Source organism: Alligator sinensis, unplaced genomic scaffold, assembly GCF_000455745.1.
Source record: "Alligator sinensis unplaced genomic scaffold, ASM45574v1 scaffold16_1, whole genome shotgun sequence".
Classification (NCBI taxonomy): domain Eukaryota; kingdom Metazoa; phylum Chordata; order Crocodylia; family Alligatoridae; genus Alligator; species Alligator sinensis.
In genome coordinates this window covers 733,485-740,364 of record NW_005842045.1, presented here as the reverse complement: position 1 = coordinate 740,364, position 6,880 = coordinate 733,485, and the positions used below count along the sequence as shown (strand labels likewise).

The following is a 6,880-nucleotide window of genomic DNA, read 5'->3' as shown; positions in this document are numbered from 1 at the left end:
TATTTTTTTTTTTTTTTTGATAAAATGTTTGATAAATTTCCAGAAATTTCTGAGAACTATTTTTTTATATTGAAACCCGAAAAAGAAATATTTTTGCTGGAAATGTTTTTTAAAAAAACACTAAAATTATTGTTGATTTTTCAGTTTTTCATTAAAAAATAGACAGTTTTCACAAGGAAAAACCTGAAATGGCCCATTTGTTTCCTCCCAAATTTCCTAAGAAAAATAATTACCCTTTTTCATCCAGTCTAATATTTTTCAAATTGTCAGAATAAAACTTCTTTCCATAGGTCATCTGATTACCTAGGTAGGTATACTAGGAACAACAACAACAACAAACCCTATAAAGGTTTTATAACACAGAACTGCAAACCCTATGAAGGTATTATAACACAGAACTCTCTTTAACTCATATCTATATAATGTTACTGATTCTACCCCCCTCATCCCCTGCTAACATCTACAACAATCACAGAACAGTCCCTCTTTCAGAAATCCCAAAGTAATAATGTATTGTCATGGTTATGTTTATATAATTAGCTGTAATGATAAACACACCTTTAGATTGCATTGTATTTGCAGCTGGAACTGTCGTCATTTAATATACAAATATATATAAATACCTACACAACAGGACCCCAGCTAGGATAAGACCTCTAACATTGTGCAGTATGTGATGTTAAATATATTAATTATTTTAATTGTAAAGGAAAAAAAATAATGAAAATAAGACACTACTTTATTTCTTCATAACATGTTTGATTTGACTTTTCTTGTAAGAGAAGAAAGAGAGAAGAGAAGACTGCCATATTTAAAATATTATTGTGTGAAGAATGATCTTAACATGGGTACACTCAATTAATTAGGGAAAAAGAAGGCAGCCATACAGAATCTTTTAAAAATAGGTTAGCTAGGCAACCTTGTATACATTATATAATAAGCTAAACAATAATACTGGCAGTCCTCAGACTTATGACACAATTGGTTCCTGAAAACCGCCTTTTAAGTTGAAATGTTGTAACTCGGAACTGATTTTCCCATAGGAACAATCTTATAAATGGGGGATTGATTCCTAAACCAAGTCCCGATTCCCTATTTTCACCAAAAATAACCCAAAATTTTGTAATCAATCAATTATAGATTAGTAATATAGCTACATTAATGTATTTATATTGTAAATAGCAATCATATTGATTTGGAAGGACTTCTTTGGATTTTGCTGGACTTTTTGAAGGGCTCTTGGCTGGAGTCTTCTCAGGAGTCTTGGCTGCAGGTGTTTCTGCAGTCTTGTCCGCTTTCTCAAAGCAAGTGTCCAAGGAAGTTTCGGCAGATGTTCTCCAGGAAGATGGGTGAACTTCTTCGCTGGCATGGTGTTGCATCAGATCACACATTGTAAAGTCAAAACCGACATCAGAAAGTCAAAACAGGGTGTCAATTTATAAAAGTCATAAGTGCTATTTATTGTAACTTGAAACATCTTAGTCAAGGACTGCCTATAAGCTGTAATGAGGACGTTCAAATTGATATAGAAGGCATCCAATTTTGTAAGTGCAGCTATTACTGTCATAATTATATATACATAAAATATGTATGAGAGAGAGATTTTGTGTGTGTATGTTCCATTGTATACCTAAAATAAGAACTAAGGCATCATTAAAAAAAAAAAATCATTTCATTCTTTTACAATGGACAGTTGTCATAATCATTGTCTCTGTCTCTTTATCTAGCACTTTTCAACTGAAGATCTAATTTTTGCATACAATGTTCTTATTTGTTATATAAAGGGATATGGTATTGTGAAAATTCTTTGTGCTTGTTTCTACTGTGATAATTCTCGGTAGCTTGACCATATACTAGCAAGGACTTTCTCACAGGAGTCATTCCAGGAAGCATGATACCTGCTGTTCATAGAATGCCCCAGCAGCCTGGGCAATTGACACGGAGTCTAACCATAGTTAGTCTTGAATAAAACTAGGCAAATATTACTAAATCATAAGCACTTATTAGCAAATGTTTCCCCACAAATTCATATCACCTTTATTCATGACCCTATTTATTTTATTTCCATAAAAACTAGAGAAACACATTTTTGTTGTAGAATTATAGGCAGAAAAGAGAGTATTGTATAAACATGATTCTATGAATATTTACAAAGTATTTGCACAAGAAATTTTCAGAAGCCATCTTGAAAGTTTGGTTTGGGAATGAGTAATGAGTGTAAATAACATGATTTGTGTGCTAAATGATATAATGTGAAGGTCAAATTATAGGTAGCAAGTACTCAAGTCAATAATTACAACTATTACTGCTAATTCACAAGTAATTTATTGTTGTGAAGAATGTTCACACAAATGGATTTGTCACATAATTTAACAATGAAGTAATCTGTATAAAAATTGTGGATGGTTTATTAATATAAAAACTGACTATATTTAATTTTCTTTTCTGCAAACATGATTTTCATTTACGTGCGCCATGTTAATAAAATTTGAGGATATGTATATGGATATGTAAATAGAAAATCATGGACCAGAACTAAAAGAGGTAGATTTTAGGCATATCAATCCAATATTATAGTGAAAAATAAAATCTCTGTTGCACAGTCATCTAACTGCTGGAGATGCCCCAAATCACATTTTTTGCTCAATTTTTTGTAAGTCCTGAATTTCTGCCTTCTGTGCACAAATAGAATGTCCCTACTCTTATAATGGTGGGATCCTGGGTTAGAATCATAGAAAATGAGGGTTGGAAGGGATCTCAGGAGGTCAGATCTAATCCAACCACCTTGTCAAAGCAAGATCATCCCAGGCAAGGCTTTGTCTAGCTGGGTCTTACAAACCTCCAAGAATGGAGATTCCACACCATCTCTGTGTAACCTGTACCAGTGTTTTACTACCCTCTTAATGAGAAAATTCTTCCTAATATCTTACCTGAACTTCCCCTGTTGTAACTTGAGACTGTTGCTCCTTGTTCTCAGTGGTGGCAGATGACAGAACAGTCTAGCTCCATCTGCTTTCAAACCCCCCTTCAGGCAGTTGAAAGCTGCTATTAAATCTCCGCTCAGTCTTTTCGCCAGACAAAATAAGCCCAGTTCCCTCAGCCTGTCCTCGTAAGTCATGTGCCCCAGCCCTTGAACTGTAACAAGAAGCCCCTTCTTGCCTGCACCCCCTATTCTGTGCATTTCTTTTTCCTTCTAAGTATTGGCAGAGACCTAGCACACTCATTGCATGGGTGTGGCAAGGCTCAGAGCAAGCCAGAAAGTTGAAGTTATTTCTGTAGGAGAAACCGACAAACTACATCAACATATCAATTAAGCTCAGTGTCACTAAAGAAAACAAAAGAACTAAAATATCCACTTCAAAGACTGTAAATATATCCTGGTGCTAACCCAACTCACTTACTGTCTCCAGTAGCGTTTGATCCTCACTGCCTCACATTGCATGTTTATATTTCATCTGTCTTATCTTTACCATGACATTTTGCATTTTATATTTTATACTTTACAATATTTTATAGTTTAAACCCTTAAGGAATGTACTCCCTGTAGAATAAAGTTACACCATGGACCATTGTTTAAAAACTGCATTTAAATTGTAATTTTAAAGTGATAAAATTTGCTATATTGGTCTGGTCCTCCTTGAGTAAATGTGAATGTATGATGAATCAATATATAACTGAAGACAAAACAAGAGCCCTTGGTTGTTAATTGACAATAACCTAGCCAGAGAAACTTAGCATTACAAAGCTCTACTCTACAAGCCATTTTAGGCTAATCAAGCCAAGGAACTGATTCCTGGAACTGAGCACCCACTCTATTGACTATTCCTGTAACCCAGAATAATACAGCCATTAAGTCAATAAGTCAAGGGTGGACTCCCAAAACTTCAGGTACCAGCAGGCAGAGACCCCTGTGACTAACAGCTGTCATGTAGTGCTCAAAACCCAAGTGGGACAGCGACATCTGGTTTGGGCAGCCAAAATGATGCTGGGGGATCACACAAGTCTACCAGAAAGGGATAAAAGACAGTAAAGCGTGACCCTCAGTGGTGCCCTCTCATCCAGCGCTTGACCTACCTAGACAGAAGGACAAGCAGGTGACCCCCTTCTGGAGAAGACATCACTTTGAAGGCAGCTGACCATCAACAGCAGACTCCAGCGCATTGGGTAAGTAGATATACTGACACCAGTGCTCTCACAATCACTACAGCAGCTACTATACACTTTACTACATGAGTTTGAGTGACATGGGTTTGAATGAGCAAGTGTATGTGTATGTATGTGTTAAAGTGGTCAGTACCCCTTATAACTCAGTTTACATTTATGATTTTATTGGTAACTTCACATACCATACAATAAATTTGAATTCATTATGATTCCATGAGTTGGTCCTTTGTAGCCAACAGAACCATTTTTGTTACCCTTAGCTGAACTCTGTCCAATTTGTCCACATCTTTTCTGTGGTGGGGGGGCCCAAAACTGAACACAGTACTCCAGATGTGGCCTCACCAGTGCTGAATGCAGGGGCATAATCACTTCCCTTGACCTGCTGGTGACACACCTACCAATGCAGTCCAGTATGCTGTTAGCCTTCTTGGCAACAAGGGCACACTGTTAGTTCATATTTGGCTTACTATCCACTGTAACCCCCGGGTCCTTTTCTGAAGAGCTGCTGCTGAGCCAGTTAGCCCCCAGCCTGTACTGGTGCATGGGATTGTTCTGTCTTAAGTGAAGGACTTTGCGCTTGTCCTTGTTAAACCTCATGAGATTTCTTTTTGCCTGATCCTTCAATTTGTCTAGGTCACTGAGTTCTGGTCTCTGCTCTCATGATTATTTCAATTTCTATCTAATAAATTCTGTGTGTCAAATGCATAATCATATATTAGAATCCAAGACTCCCACTTTCCTTAGGAGTCCTATAGACACTAGCCTAGAGTAATCTTCCATGCTTACTTTTCTCCCGGCCCCATGAATTTCATATTTTTTGCTGCAAAAACAAGGAAGGACACCCTCAATCAAAATACTATAATTTGATGATTAGAGTTCTCATCTGTGAGGTGGGAGAAATAAAATTGAGTTTACTCAGACTGAAAAGGGATTACATCTCAGGTGAGTGCTGTAACTACTAGGCTATTACACAAAAGACACCCCACCTTCCCAAGTATATCAGGCCCTATCCTTGGAAGTGAATTGCAGGCTCTGGATTCCACATGGATGGAGGTTCCTGCCTGGGGTTCAGACAGGTGACAATTTTTGCCTGATCTGGCCACAGAAAGTAGGTTATAGCTGTGACCAAACACAAGTGCATGGCTTTAGACAGTTTAAAAAATGGCCGATAGGGTGGAAATATGAAATAGGATGCTGTTTCAGACAATCTAGGCAAAGAGGCATAAGAATGATCATATCTGTCCCCAGTCTCAAAAAAGATAAATAAATCTATATTATAAATTATTCATGGGCACGCATGCATATGCACATTCTCACACACACACACACACACACATATATATAGGGGCAAAATGCCAGATACATAGTAGATTAGTAGTAACATCCTCAGGAAATTGCAGCTTCTTCATAGCATAGTCTGTTTGCACACATTTTGTCTTTATGGCTTGTTAAGGTTTTGTTTTTAACTCTGTCTAGATGCAGCTCATATTAAATAATCAGTCTGAAATGTAGAACACCAGCCAGAAAGCTCTTTTGCTCATGGAAATACTTTGTTGAATTGATCATGTTGTGATTTATTAGCTTATAAAGATTTATATTTCATACTGCAAACATCAATTGAAAGACTGAGAAGTAGCAGAAGAACCCCTTACCAACCTCTTATCTTGATACTAATCCACAATAGATTAACTAAGTATCTTTCATGGATTTTGCCTCTTTTGTTCACAATTTTTTTTTTTAAGTAAGTACAAAAGGTAAAGCCCTCCCTATTTTATGAACTCGATATACTCATTGGTATACTTTCATTGATTGCAAATACACACTTTTACACATCCTACGAGTCCACCAGAATAAGTTAGTGCCTCTTCACTATGGAAATGATTCTATAATTAATATGGGAACAGAGAAGAGAAAGTCCACTGCCTTCTTGCAACTGTCTGCAGGTAAGTAGCAGATTGTAACCTGTTGCACTGTAGTGATCAAGCTTCTTGTTAATTTTCTGCACTGTTACAGCTTTTATAAGGATGGACAAAAGTTGTTATTCCTTACAATTTTAAAATATTTATAATCATGGTGAGATGTCATGCTTTAGTCCCAAACAGGTTGTGTAAAATATGGTACTGTTCTTTACTGGTTTAACCTTTCACTTGAGATTGGTTGGCACTTGCTTTCTTACCCAATTAAATGTACTCCATGAAAAGGTCAAAGTGGAGGCTGTTCTTATGACAATATGACAAAGAGGGAAAAACAGCACAATACTAATCCCTGTACGTGACAGAAATTGCAACAATAGTGAAAGATGATTCAATGGAATCCTTTCCCAAAATGCCATCTCACTAAGTTTAGATATTGGTAGCTAGTGGGCGCATTTTCACAAGATGCTTTACTCAAAATTAGAGCTAATTATTGTGCAGTAAGCATCACTGTCTATATGTGCAGATGCTTACAGCACAGTAATTTGCTCTAAGTGTGAGTAAATTTGCTACCTGCAATTGGAAGTAGTAAATTTACTCTTGATTACTTACTGTGTACTAGTGCATGTGTAAATGCCTGACAAAGAGCAAATGTGCTCCCAGTCAGCCAGCCAGCAAGGGCAGAAGATTGGTCCCTGCCACTGAGAATTGCCTGCTGCCAGGCTGGGGACTATGACCCCTTTCCCTGGCAGCAGGGAGCTCCCAGCCCCAACTTCGTAATTAGGGAGCAGGGGCTAGGACAT

At 37.2% G+C, this 6,880-nt stretch overlaps 1 long non-coding RNA gene across 2 annotated transcripts in view; it reads left to right on the top strand.

Annotated features, from left to right (window-relative positions):
- The window catches only part of LOC112550168, a 17,281-nt gene extending 15,897 nt beyond the window's left edge, over window positions 1-1,384 (top strand). For both annotated transcript variants that reach the window (XR_003093845.1, XR_003093846.1), the window contains exon 4: window positions 1,183-1,384. This is a non-coding gene — a long non-coding RNA (uncharacterized LOC112550168). The remainder of the gene's footprint in view (window positions 1-1,182) is intronic.
- Window positions 1,385-6,880: the final 5,496 nt, after the last annotated feature.